The sequence below is a fragment of the Pisolithus orientalis genome (genome assembly GCF_024613125.1).
Source record: "Pisolithus orientalis strain OTSU chromosome Unknown F5J12scaffold_54, whole genome shotgun sequence".
Classification (NCBI taxonomy): Eukaryota; Fungi; Basidiomycota; class Agaricomycetes; order Boletales; family Pisolithaceae; genus Pisolithus; species Pisolithus orientalis.
The window spans coordinates 35,751-50,363 of NW_026260835.1; positions in this window are offsets into that span (position 1 = coordinate 35,751).

The following is a 14,613-nucleotide window of genomic DNA, read 5'->3' on the forward strand; positions in this document are numbered from 1 at the left end:
TTCTAGATGATGACTTGACCTTGTGCACATGTTTGTGTTTAAGTATAGCTTCAACCTCCCATTCATTCTCATCTCCTACCAGCTCTGGTGGGGGTGGGGGTTGTGCCAGGCCATACTCCTTTCTCTTGACAAAAGGGGTAAGTTTGGACACATGGAACATGGGGTGTATTTGCCAACTCTGGGGAAGTTGGAGCTTGTATGCAACCAGGCTAACCCATTTGGAAATTACAAATGGTCTGTGTCATCAGGGCACAAGCTTCTTTGATGGAACTTCCCTTTTTAGATCAGAGGCATCTAACCAAACCTTATCTTGTATGGAGAACTCTGTGTAACTCCCTTTCAATTGCTGTCTCATCAACTCCTGAGCTTCTTTATGAGTGATAATCATGGCATCCTGATTGGCAGCCAGCTGCTCAAGTCAATCTCCTGTGAGTGACTCCACCAGGGGTTGTCTGGTTGGATAGGGGGTGGGGTCAAAACCATACATGAGTGAGTATGGCATCTGGTTATGGGATGAGTGTACATGCAAGTTATGTGCCATCTGAGCATCTGGGAGTTTGGTGTGCCAGTTGTGCAGGTCCATGTCTGCATACATGTGAAGATAGGTGCTGACCTCTTGGTTTACATGTTTGGCCTTGCCATTGGTCTGTGGGTGGTATGCAGTGGATGCTTTCAACTCAATTCTGAGGGACTGGTAAAGGTCATGTTGTAGGGAGCTGTATACTCCCTGAGGCCGGAACAGGAGTCAGTCACTAACTTCTGCTGGCCTTTGGATGCTTTTGGGGTTCTTCCTGCTCATAACCTTGTGTTGCCTCCCAACCCCTGTTGCCTTCAGAGTTTCTCCTGACCTTTGGCATGTCACCCAGCCATCAATGAGCTGATCCAGAAATTCTGCATTTGCCCAGAGTCATCTGGAATTCAGTAGCTGAGCCACCCCCAGCCATGTCACCACTCACCCATGTCAGTCACTTTTACAAAAAACTCCAGTTACCTCTGTTGCCCCAAATTCTGCAAGCCAGACTTCATGCCAGTACACTCTGCCCTCTTGTGCTTCCCCCTCCCACTGACTCCACCTTTCACTTGTACATGTAACCTTGTTCTGTCAGAAGATACCCCTTACCATTGTCCCATTTTACTCTCATCTACTACTTGCCAGCCTGTTTCACATGCACCTGTATTTCCTTGATGTCTGTCATCCTCTCCTTTATTTTCTGGTCTTTTAGTTTTTCTGCCCCACTTTACTCTGACCCATACCTGCTTCCCTTGTACTATATAATTCTGCCATGATGTTGGAAATATACCAACCACCTTTAGAGTTGCTGTCTGTGTGTGCTCCATGAGTTTGAGAGGTTCTCAGAGTCTAAGTGCATTTATTGAGTCTCCAGTGTCTACAGCGTCTCCAGTGATCCTTGTGTCTCTTGCATCTTCCAATCCTGCGCACCTTATTCTGTATCCCCCTCACCTCAAATACACTCTTCTTGCCACAATTCAGCTTCTCAGAATTTTGTATACCCATCTCACTGTTCCTCACACATCCACAACCCCCTGGAATTAAATTCTGTAACCATTGCACCTATTATCCCACCCCTTCTAGGGTAATCCTCAACTTCTCCTTCCATGCAGCACCCCTCAGGTCAATCCTAGGGAATTCTCCCTTCAGCTTTCCTCTAGTTGCATGCTTCCCAGATGTCATGTCCCACAGCATGTGAAAGTGGAGACAAACTGAGGGCCTCAGTCTGAGATGATGGCTTCTGGGATGCCCCAGTGGGGGTAGACATATGCATGGTAGAGGTCTGCCACACCTATGCTGTCTACTGTTTTGGTGGTCAGTAGGAAGAACATGCCTTTGGTGAGCCCCTGGTCAATGATGGTGAGGATGGAATTGTATTTTCCTCCAGACAGGGGTAGATCCATTATGAGGTCCATAGAGACCTGCTTGAAGGGAAAGGGGTTCTTGGCTATGTTGTGCAGAGTGATGGGGGGCATTGTCAATGTGTGTTGACCTTGTTGGCTTGGCACAAGGGGCATCCTTTGCAGTAGTTGCAAATGGACTGGTACATTCCAGGCCATCAAATGTACTTGTTCATTTTCTTCGTCATTGCCTTCACTCCAGGGTGTCTGAACACAGTTGTGTCATGGTACTGCCAAAGGATGTCTTGGTGAATGGGTTCTGACACAAATATTCTTCTTTCTTTCCTCCTGACTCTGTCAGACCCCTTAGTTGTTTCTGGGAATGAGAGGGATTTGGATGCCTCTTTTGCCTCCTGGAACAGGTCAGCATTTAGTTGAAAGACACATCCTTTACCTTTCTGAACCTTTGGCTTTTCCTCAAGTGGGTGTTCAGGGGTATTCAGTTCTTTGAGAGCGACCTTCCAGACAGACCTAGGGGTCTTAGTGGTTTCCAGGATGACCTGGTTGATCTTAAAAATGGAAACAACCAGGGGTCTCACCCCCCCCTCAAGCCAAATGGCCTTCAGAAGTGGGGTAGAGATGATGGTAGGCTCAGCATTGAAATCCAAGTGGCAGGAAAGGGTGTCAGTGGCAGAATTTTTTGTACCAGTGATGTGAATGAACTGAAGTGGGTATTCCTGGAGTGTGGCCTGCCAGTGGGCCTGGTGAGCAGTCAACCTCTGTGGTTGTGCATAGTAGGTGATATTTTGATGATCCATATAAACACAAGTCAGTGCTGGTGGTGAAAGCAGGTAAGGGCACCACTGCTTGAGGGTGCACATTACTGCCAGCATCTCCAAGTCATAGACTTGGTAGTTCTGTTCAGCTCCAGTGAGCAATTGTGACATAAACATGCAGGGATGAAGTACACCTGAGTCATCAGCTTGTGACAGGACTGTGCCAGTACCAAGCTTTGAAGCATCAGTATGGAGCACAAACAGCTTTTGCAGGTCCAGGAGATGAAGAACAGGTTTGGATGACAGGGCCTTCTTCAGGGCTTCGAAGGAGAATGCCTGTTCAGGCCCCCAGGTCCATTTTGCATTTTTCTTCGAGATGTCATGCAGGGGTCAGGCAGTCTGTGAGAAGCTGGAAATGAACTGTCAGTAGAAGTTACAGAAGCCAAGGAAGGAATGGAGTTCTTTAAGCATTGTTGGAATGGGCCAGGTTTTGATGGCTTCAATTTTGACTTCCAATGGTTCATATTGACCCTGGCAGATCATGAACCCCAGAAACTCTATTTCTTCAGCTTCAAATGTGCACTTCTTGAGCTTCAGATGGAGGTGTTCTCTTGCAGTGATTTGCAAGAATTGCTGTACTGAAGTGCACAAGCCTTCTCAGGTTTCTGAATGTATGGTGACATCATCCATAAAAATAACAGCCTTCCTTTTGCTTTTGAGTTCTCTAAACATATGGTCCATGTACCTTTGGAAGGTAGGCAGTGAATTGCACTGCCTGAAGAACATTACTGTTGGCTCAAAGAGTCCTCTAGGGGTTATAAAGGCCCCTTTCCACTTGTCACCCTCCTTTACCCTAATATTTGTAAAACCCCAACAAACATTGAACTTGGCAAAGTACTTCAATTCAGCAAGTTCATCAAGAAGGGTTTTAACATCAGGAAGGGGGTACAAGTTGATGATTGTGTGCAAATTCAGGTAGTGGTAGTCCTGGATGAGTCTTCTTTTTCTGTCCTTTTTTCCTACAAAAAACATAGGAGCTGCTTGCAAAGACTTGGAGGGTTGGATCTTTCCACACTTGAGGTTCTCACCAATGAACTTGTTGAGAGCCTTCAGCTCATCAAGTGAGAGTGGATAGATTGCTCCTTTCTTTGGCTGGAAGCTCAGTTTCAAGTGTATTTTGTGGTCAAGGAATCCCTGGTGAGGTGGAAGAGGGATTTCTTCTTCAGAGAAGACTACTGAGAACTCCCAATATTCCAGTGGTAACTCAACCTCTGCTTGTATGTGCAATGCTTCAGGTTTCATAGAAATAGACATGTGATTTATTTTGATGGTCTGGGCAAAGTCAGTTCCACAGACACAGTTCTTCTTGTCAAGGCCATGGTTGAGTTCTCCCCAACCAATTAGCTTTCAAGATGTCCAGCTAATTATGGGGTTATGTTCTTTGAGCCAGGGCATTCTGAGAAGGAGGGACTCCAAGTTCCCAAGTTTGAGGACATACACATGGATGTGCATGGTTCTTCCCCAGATCTTGGCTCTGAAGGAAGTGATGTGGGTTACCCAATCTCCAGTTCTGCCTTTGTAGCTTCTCAACTCCCATGGTCTTGCAATTTTACATGTTGGGATGTCATACTTCTGGACTATTGCCAGGTCAATGATGTTTGTTTTGGTGCCCAATTCAAGGATGGTTCAGACAGTAGCATTTTCGTGATTGATGAGGTAAGTGAAACCAGTGATAGAAGTGATTGACATATCTTGTTCATAATCATACACCTTTTCAGTTTCTGTCTTTACCTCTATCTTTCATGACACTATTGGCTATCTTCCTGATGCTACACCTGTGGAGCCTTTTAAAAATCAGGTTCCCTTTTGGTCCCCCATTGTCTGTGGGTTCATCATTCTCCCCACTGTACTTATTTTCTGATTCTTGATCTTCTTTGTCATCCAAAGTTTTATTGAGTTCCTCAAGCATTGCCAGGATGTGAGTACAGAATTTCTGGGCCAGGGAAGACCTACTGTTTGTTGTGGACAAGGGGCACTTGGAGTTCATGTGCCCTGTCTCACCACATCCATAACAAGTAGGAGCTTTGCCCTGTGATTGGACCTTTGACTTCCAATCAACATCCATAGTGTAAGGGTCTTGGTATGGAGTTGTCAGAGATGAAGACAACTTTGATCCATGAGAAGGCTGTTCCTGCTTCCATAGATAGGAGCAGTCCTGGTAGGTTGCCTTTCCAGAGGAGACCTTGAGAGTAGCCATTGCTGCTTGTGCTGCCATTGCCTGGTGGATCCAATCTTTGACAGTGTCTGGCTTGGGGCCAGCAATGAGGATCCATTAGTTGATTCCTTTGTTAAGGCCTTTGCCAAAGAAGACTGCCACAGTTGAGTCTTCAGTGGATATCTGGGCCTTGTTGAGGCAGTTGTGGAAGTCAGCAATATACTCATCTAGGGAATGGTCTCATTGTCAGATAGCAGAAAGGTAGATTAGCATGGTAGACCTTGCATCTCCAACTTGGACAGTTTCCTTGAGTTTGGCGACAAATTCATCCCAGCCATTGAAAATCTTGAGGTCTCCAAGTGTGGTTGTATTCTCATTGATGTAGGCTTCCATGAAGGCATGGGCAGATCCACTCCCCATATAGGAGAGGGCAAATGCAATCTTGGATTGGTCCTCATAATAAATATGTTTGTTTGTGGTGAGATAGAGTTTGACACTGCTCAACCAAGCAGAAAAGTCCTGGTGAGCTCTGGTGTACAAAAAGGGTTTGTTGAGGCTGATTTCTTTCAGCCCCCCTCCCTTAGAGTCATGTTCCTTTCCTTTCTCCTTGGAACCTTGGGAGGGGCCCTTAGGCCTAACCACATCTCTACTGAAGAGAGATTTATAAAATTTGGCAGCCATTTCAGGAGTTACCCTACTCTGTCTGGCAAAGGGGTCCTGGAGACTGAGTCCAGAGGTTTGGTGGGCAAGTTCTTCTGCCATTGGATTGGTAGAAGTTGGTAAATATATATCAGTGGATGAAGATGAAGAGGGGTCTGCTGGTCCAGCTGTCCCTTGTGGTTGTACATCAGTGTCTGAGCTGATAGGCTGTGGATTTCAGTAAGAAGTGAAGTTAATGGGTGAGGTTGATTCTGCTGCTTTCCCAAGTTGGGGCCTTACTGGCAGGTCTTCAAGACCTATTCGAGGATTTGGGGTTTGCACCAAAGGGTGATGAATAAGTGGCCTTGCTTGGAGGACTTCCTTTCCTTTACGAGAGGGTACTGGAGGTTTGAATGAAGGGGCTGCTGATGGAGGCCTCTTACTTCCTTCTTCTTGGTGTGAAGACATGTTGATGAAGAGGAAGGTTAGTGCCAAGTGTTAGGGGCTAGCTCACTGATATTAAACCAAGTAGTTCCTGTATGAGTGGTGGGGGGTACTCATTTTGCAGGCTATTTTGCCTAGCAAGGATTCCAGAGTACAGGTATCCAAAGGGTATTCTGGCCTTTGATGTGGTTGGGTGATTCAAAATCTTCTGTTATGCCAACAACTCATATGGCATCATGAATTGAGTGTGGATACACAAGCACATGACTGTGCAAGAAGTGACACATAATTTAACTTCACTAGCAGATGGAGCACTAGTCTTGGCCAACCAAAGTAGTACTGTCAAGTCCTCATGGGTACAGTGAGCAGAGCTAAGGGTGGTTGCAAAGTAGATTTCAAATGAGGAGCTGGTACAATACATGCGAGTTTATATATGTATGGAAAGTACCTGTGGGACAAACATTTGAAAACATTTAAACATACACCCACATCTCCAATAAGGCATTGTCGAGTCAGACTTACATGGGTGTAAGGGTGAACAAGTCTGCAGATGGAAGGAACTGGGGGTGAATGGAGAGTAACTGCATATGTGACATATGCTGGGGTGGATGTGTACCCAGGGTACACATGTCATGTGACCACATGGATCAGGGCCACTAGCAGATCACAGATGGAAGGGTAGATGGACATAATGTCTGGTTATAGTACAATGCAGGGTAGACAGGGGAGGACAAAAAAGGAAACATACACAGAATGCAGGCCTAAGGCCTGCAGGTGACAGAACATTGTCACTTGAAAGCATGACAAGGCATGAGTGGTATCATACAAAGTCTAGAATGGAAAGAATGTGAGCACAGCATAACAGAAACATCTAAAGCATGATACAATCTCTGCCAAGCTACTCAAGCTCAAGCAGCATCACCACCCCATAGTCCAACAGCCCAGCCTGGTGCTGAAGTTGTTGAGAACCCCCTGCTGTCAAAAGTGACCCCTGTTGGAAGCTGCTCTCCCATCCTGAACAAAAACCCAACTGACACTATGTGAAAGTATAGTGATGTCATGTGAGTAAGCACCAGAAGTGCAAGTCCAGTGCCCAGAAGTGTGGCCATAGATGAGCCTGGCTCGAGGTTAACCTCACTGGTATATCCTGCAGTATTTAGGCTCCTGGAGAATTATGAGACTAGTGCTGTTGGACCATTGGTGCCAGCTCACAGTATACAACTAGAACTGCCTGGTGATACCAGAGATATTTCTCCTTCACCTTTGCCCATGAGTGAGACCAAAGTCGAGCCAAACAACCTGCAGTTGTGGATCACAGTAGTGTGAAAGAGATTGCACAAAAGACATGCCCACAATAGTAAACTATGGCCTGAACTTGAGTGAACCATTTGAGAAGCCAAGAGAAACCTGACCCCTGAAAAAAGGGAAAGGATTAGGAGGAGATCAATATCTGTGCAAAAATTTGCATGCACAGATACATCTTCAGAACCTGAGAGCTACCCTAGAGATATGAAAGGGAAATACATTGACCCCAAGAACTGGGGAGTGTTGAGCCTAAGTGGCAATGAGGGAAATCCCAAAGCACAATGTGCTGCATTGGCATCTTGGAAAACAGTCCAGAGGCTGATTTGAAGTGATGGTGATGAACCTGGACATTCAGGGAATAAGCCAACAAGCCTGTCAAGGCCAGTCCAAATCTGACAAAGAAAAGTGGCAAGCCTAAGAAGAGAAAGGAGAAGTCCTGCCAGTGGATGAAGGTGGTGAAAGCTGCCACCTACTCTTCTGGAAAACCCCCCAACCCAATAAGAGAAATAGTGGAGAAGGTTGCCTGATGGGATGACAAGTGTGGTGAACAGCAAAAAATGCCAAAAGCTATGGAACCTGCTAAGCAAATCAATCCAAGAAGTTATATTGGGTTGACACTAAAATGTCTTGAAAAAGGCAACAGGCACCCTGACAAGCATGAAGAGAAGAAACACTGATCTAGGGGGAAATCCTACTGTGAAAGCGACTCAGATTCCACCAAGACTACATCTGACTCAAGCAGCAGCTCAGACAATACCTCATCCTCAAGCAAGTCCTCTGAATCTGAGGATTTGGATGAGGCATGTTCGATGAGAGACATGTCGCAAATTTATTTGGTCCATTGTCACGTGCCCCCATTGTAAGCAGCATGTAATGGACCACTTGCCATTATAATGGTCAGGTTTGGCTAGATTATAGCAAATATGTGATATTTTATCTAAGATATAGTGCAAATGTGTAAAATATTATGTACAAATACCCATTTTTGGCAATCTTTCAATGACACATGGGTGGCATTGGCATGGCTTATAACGGAAGTGTGAACAGCCACCCTTAACATGTATTATAAGGTTCTTATCATGTGCCCAAGAAATTTGCGACACAGCTTATCTTTGGATGATGGCAACTTGTCCTTGAGTAGTGATGACAACTCCACCACCACCAGTAGCCCAATGAGCTCTAGTGGATCCTCAAACAGGAGTAAGCCCCACAGGTGGGGGAGATCCTGATGTCATAAACAGGGACACTGTATTGCTAAAAAATTGTCTAGGTCATGATAAAAGATGACACTGAAACCAATCCCACCAAATAAGTATGATGGGTTAGATGACACACACTTGTACCACTGCTTCATCACCAAAGGGACAGCATATGTTGAGGATGGTTGAGTGGTGCCAAAGAAATGTGCTTTCATGTTGTCTCACTACCTGACAGGCAAGGTGTACAAGTTCTACATACAAGAAGTATCTGGAGATCCCTATAAATGGAGACTGTCAGATTTCTTCATGGAGCTTTTTAACTATTGGTTCCCTATCAACTTCCACCTGTGGCAGAGAGAAAAGCTGCAGGTGTGCTACCAGAACTCTAAAACTGTGAAAAATTATGTGTACAAGCTGAATGAGCTCTGGAACATGATTGGGGAAATGGATGAACATGCTAAAGTCCATAAGAGCTAGTTCAGAAACAAAGTCCCACCAAGAATCCAACTAAAAAAAACCCAGAAAAAAGTCCCAGGCTTCATCGCATAAGCATCCAACATTCAAGTGGAGCTTGAATTTGGGAGGAGTATGCTTGGTGTGACATATGTGATATCACAACACAACACATGGCTGATATTGCTGATGAGTTGTCCTCTGTCAATGTGGGCTGACCTGTAGATGAAGAAACCAATGACGAGGATATCAACAAGGACTACCATTGATGCTGCCAAATTATCATTCTTCTTCTATTCTATTATCAACTTCAACTGTTTTCTGCAGATGCTCTATTGACAAACACTCTAGCTGCAATCACTGAAGCAACACAGCATGCTGAGCCAATCCCATACCATACTTCTGCTCTAACTGGGGCAGGGTGGGCTACCAAACTTTTGAATGGCCACCCTGAGAGGATTCGCACAGAACTTGCAGTGCATAAGCATGTCTTCAAGATACTGATACTGCTGCTTCAAGAACATGGCTACACCCATTCCAAGCACATCATGCTTGAAGAAAAACTCATGATCTTCCTCTACACCTCTGTAACTGGCTTGTCAGTCAGACATGTAGGGGAGCATTTCCAAAGGTTGAATAGTATGGTTTCCAAGTGCATTTCTGATTCACATTCCTTCTGATATACTGATCACTGTTGTAGGTACTTCAAAAGAATTTTGTTCGCATTTTCATCTTGAGATATATACAGCAAGTTCATATGATTACCATGCAGTGATGACCCTGTCCACCCCACAATTTTTGATAACCCCAAGTTCTACCCATTTTTTGTGGATGTGATTGGTGCGATTGACAGCACACACATTACATGCACTCCAAGCATGGAAGAAAGGGACACCATGTGAAACTGCAAGGGCTTTACATCCCAGAACTGTCTCATTTGCTGCGACTTTGATATGTGCTTCACATACATGCTTAGTGGGTGGGAGGGATCTGTGGCCAATGTATCGATCTACCATGATGCTTGGCTGAGTGATTTAGCCATTCTGGTTGGCAAGTACTACCTTGCTGATGCAGGGTTCCCAAACTGCCCACAGCTTTTGATTCCCTTCTGAGGACAGTGGTATCACTTAGCAGAATGGGGCCACACACAATTACAGTAGGTGATTTTCACTGCTGTCTTGTTCTCTGATTCACACAGATTTCTAGGCCAGTAAATGCTGAGGAGTGTTATAACCTCCACCATGGTCAGCTTCACAATGTGGTCAAGCACATAATCAGTGTCATCAAGCAGTGCTTCTGAATTCTTGTTGTACCCCCAGAATTTGATATGAACATTCAATCCTGTATCCCACTGGCACTTTGTTGCATCCACAATATCATTCGCAAGTACAATCTGCTGGAATTAGAAGATATCAAAGGCTTCATACCGCCTCCACCACTGGATGGATCAGCACATGCAATTGGCTCGATTGCCAATGCTGTTCCAACTGATGCAGACTGCCTACAGATGACAGAGAAGTGGGGTGTGATTGCACAAAGCATATGGGCTAGTTATGCTGCAGAATGAGCACAAAGGGGGGATCCAGTTGCTAACTAGCTACATATATCATTTATTTTCCCTCAATTCCTAGACATCATCTTTTTGAATGCAAGTTGATGAGTGCAGTGTTCAAATCAGAGAGAGATGTATTGCAAGCCAATGCAAAGATGGATTTAAAACTACAAGGTACGAGTATGACATATGATACAATCACTGCATATATGTCCTGATCTCATCAAGCCTCTTCTCAAGCCAAGCATGCCAAGCTGCAGCAAAATGATCAGGATTGCTTGCGAATGATAAGTATAAGCTGGCATATGCAGCATTTGCCTGGAACTGGTCTGTGATCCAGGCAATATTGATTGGTGAGAACTTATCTACATCTATTGTGAGAAGTGTCTCTGTTGCCTTGTGGACCAGCAGATGAACTGGATCTTGCAAGAAGTTGGGCTTGGACTGGGATGTGGTTCAATAAGGCACAGGTGAGCCTGCCATTGTTGTGATCACATCAGTGATGGTGTTCATCTGGTTATGCATCAAACTGTGGAATTCTCCTAAATCCTCCCCTATGCACTCAAGTGTCACATCCACTCCATGTCACTTTCAAGCCAATGAGGTGAATGAAGCTGCAGTGGATGACTGGGCACCCAATACAACAGACAGGCTGTTGTCATCATCTGCCTTCCACTTTTGAGAGTGCTCCATATGAGCTGAGATGCTGGAGGATGACTTGACAGAGCTGATAGACAAACCATTTAATGAAGATGGGGCAGATGGGGGGGGAAACTTGATGGTGTGCCAGGGACACCAGCAGACTGGCCTGATTGCCAATTGAAAACAGATCCACTGTGAACTGAAGCAATGGTGGAGGGTGCCAGGTATTGGGAAACTGTTGGAACAGGGGGAGCTGGGTTTCCAACTACCAGTGAGCAGAACATGGTGTGGTTCAGAGATGGCAATGCTGGTGGAGCATGGTCCTGGGACAGTGTACTTCCCCCCATGCTCTCACTCTTGCTGTTGGAAGGACCCAACCCAGCATTTGACAGGCCTCCAGCAGAATCGTTGATGGTCAACACTGAAAGCAATTCAAGCCCTTGCCCTTGGAGGGCATGAGGTCTCTCATCTGTTCATAGTGCACCCAACCCTTGTTTTTATAAGGGCTTGCATCCTTGTGGATCTGTTGATGTTGCCATTAGCACAGGAAATTCCATGCTAATTGAATCATACCCATACCTTCAGATAGTTGTTCCATGTATCCTTGCTTGTGACACTGATATCAGCCCCTGCCTCCAGGGAATATGTGAACCCAGATGCATGGCAGAGATGATCAACAACTGCATATGTAGTTCATAGCTGCATGATATCAGCTGGTTATTCTGTTGTTTGACTGATAAGCCACATACCCTTTTCCATTTCTGTTTACATGCTTTAGGGGTCTTGATACCCCCTTTGACAGGTTCAGGAAGGGCTTCAGCAGCCACATTCCAAAATGCATCCTTAAAATTTAAACCATCACCAGCAGTTGCCTTGTGGGAAGCAATGAAATTAAGAAGGGCCTTGACATCATTATCTGACCACAACACTGGCTTGCCTTCTGGGGACTGTGAAGTATGCGATTTACCCTTGGAGGCTGATTTTGCTGTTTTACAGGGGCGCATGACAATGGAAGGATGAAGGAAGATCAATGGACTGTGGAATGTCAGGCTCATAACCCCTGCCCCTAGCACAGCATCTCAGCTGTCCACCAAGCATCTCCTCTCAAATTCAAGCTCCACTTGAATATTGGATGCTTATGTGATGAAGCCTGGGACTTTTTTCTGGGACTTTTTTAGTTGGATTTTTGGTGGGACTTTGTTTCTGAACTGGCTCTAAGCTCTGGTCCAGCCTTTGTAAGGAACTTCAGTGAGACCTGTGGCAAGAAAAGCTAAACACAGAAATCTCTTCATTAAAGAGAGTCATAGCAAGTGTGGAAGTTCTCAAAATTGCCCAGTCCATTACTGGAGATTATGTCCCAAATTCCCAGTGACAACAGAGCAGAAGGAGAGCCATTGCAAGTGCCACTGCTTCTCCAGAGGAACCTGAATCCTCCAAGCAGGGACAGAGACATCACCATAGGATGAGATGTAGGGACTACAATCAGCAAAAGGAATCGGCACCAATGGATGCCAGTCAATCCAGGGGAAAACATGATGGGCACTCTGACAAGCAAAAGTGTGACACACCTAAACTCAGTAAAGATGAGCAGGAGCAGCACAAGGCTGAAGGCCTGTGCTACATCTGCCATAAGCCAGGGCACTTCTCCAGGAACTGTCCAATGAGACATATCATGTCCTCATCAAGCAGGCCCCCAGGGTCATGAGCTTCAGGATAGATGTCAACTTTGGCAATGTTGAATGTCAATGGCAATTAGCCAAATCCTCAAGTGACTATGCTGAGGTGTCTTTGAATCCCATTCACATGCAAGGACTTACCATCCACAATGATGATGATATCCCAGACCTGGAAAGTGTCTGGAGTGATGATGATAGTGAGAACATTGGAAACAGTGTCATGATGGAAAATGACCACTTACCAGAAGGAATGTGAGTTCATGTCTACTCTTGCAGCCAATTCCTTGGTCACCACTCCACAGGTCCCATGCTCAGGCACCCCCTGGAAGAGCAGGCTGTTGAGTGGTTATTGGGCATATGCTATCCAGGTGATGACCCAAACTCACTGAATACCTTCATGGACACCTGGTTCCTAGTCTATGACATAAGAGATGGCCTGCATATGATCACCAACAGCAAAAGGGACATCTTAGGTCCTGCAGATGCCATCACTGTCAAGACCAGCTTGCTGAGGAACCCTGCCTTCCAACTAGACTCTTGGTACTGGTTCAGAAAGGGGGAGAAGGCCAGAATGACAAAGTCTGACTTATGTTGAATGGACAGAGCTTGAACATGGTGATCCACACCTATGGGATGCCTGATTGAGGGGACCATAGAGACCAAACTTGATATGTGTAGTCTTTGGGTGCTTGAAGGAGAAAACCAGAGTCATTTCACATGTGTCCTTAAAGATGACTTGACTTATGAAGTCTATGATTACTATATGGCTATGTGCTTCGAGCTCTCTGCATACAAATTGGGATTGCAGGAGTTTGATGTTGTACATTGGTACACAAAGAGATTATTCCATGCATGTATGGATCTCACCAGGTCTGATCCTACTGAGGATGATGACCTGGGGTTAGTCTGTCTGTTCAAAAGGGATGATGATGAGTCAAAGGATGAATGGTATGAGCTTGATGACCTACCATGTAACATGCTTCACATGCATGGCACTGCCATTAAAACAGATGGCCACTTGACCTTACAGCACAATGCTGTGATTGCAAAGGACATCACTCATAAGGTTCCAAAGCCATCAGTCATGGTGGTGCATGTCAATGGCCAACCTGCTCATGCCCTGATTGACACCAGATCACTGGCTGATTTCATGTCAGTGACACTTGCTTAACAATTGAATGTAAAGAGAATACCTTTCAAAAAGTCCCTTACCATCCAGCTAGCTGTCCAAGGCTCATGATTGAAGGTGAATTTAGGAACAAAAGTATGGTTCCAGTACCAGGGAATAGACTGTGAACATCACTTCAATGTGATGAACATACAGAACTATGATCTAATATTAGGAACACCATTCCTCTACCAACATCGGGTATTGGTAGGATTGCACTCACCACATGTAGTGATTGGCAGTGAAATGCCAATGGAAATGAAGGGACCCCAGGTCTCTGTCCTAGAGTCCTGGGCAGCTGAGGTGTATGATGATAGCCTTGAGAGAGCATGGCATTACCTTCAGGAGCCATCAAAGCCACTTTGTTTGTTAGTTGGTCAATGGCCTTACCCCCATTCTGCACAATCAACCATGAGATCCCTTTAATTGATGAGAAGAAAATACATCTGTGGAGACCATCTAAATGTCCAGAAGCATTACAACCACTTTGGACTGAGGAGAAAAATGTGTACCTGAAAACAGGTTGATGGGAGATCACCACTGCCTGCAATACATGCCCTATGTTGCTCATCCCCAAGGCAGGAGATCCTCCACAGCTGCGAGTTGTGGTCGACTTGAGGGAATGAAATAAAAACACCCAAAAGTTGTCATCACTGATGCCTGACATGGAGGGCATCCTTCGACATGTGGCTC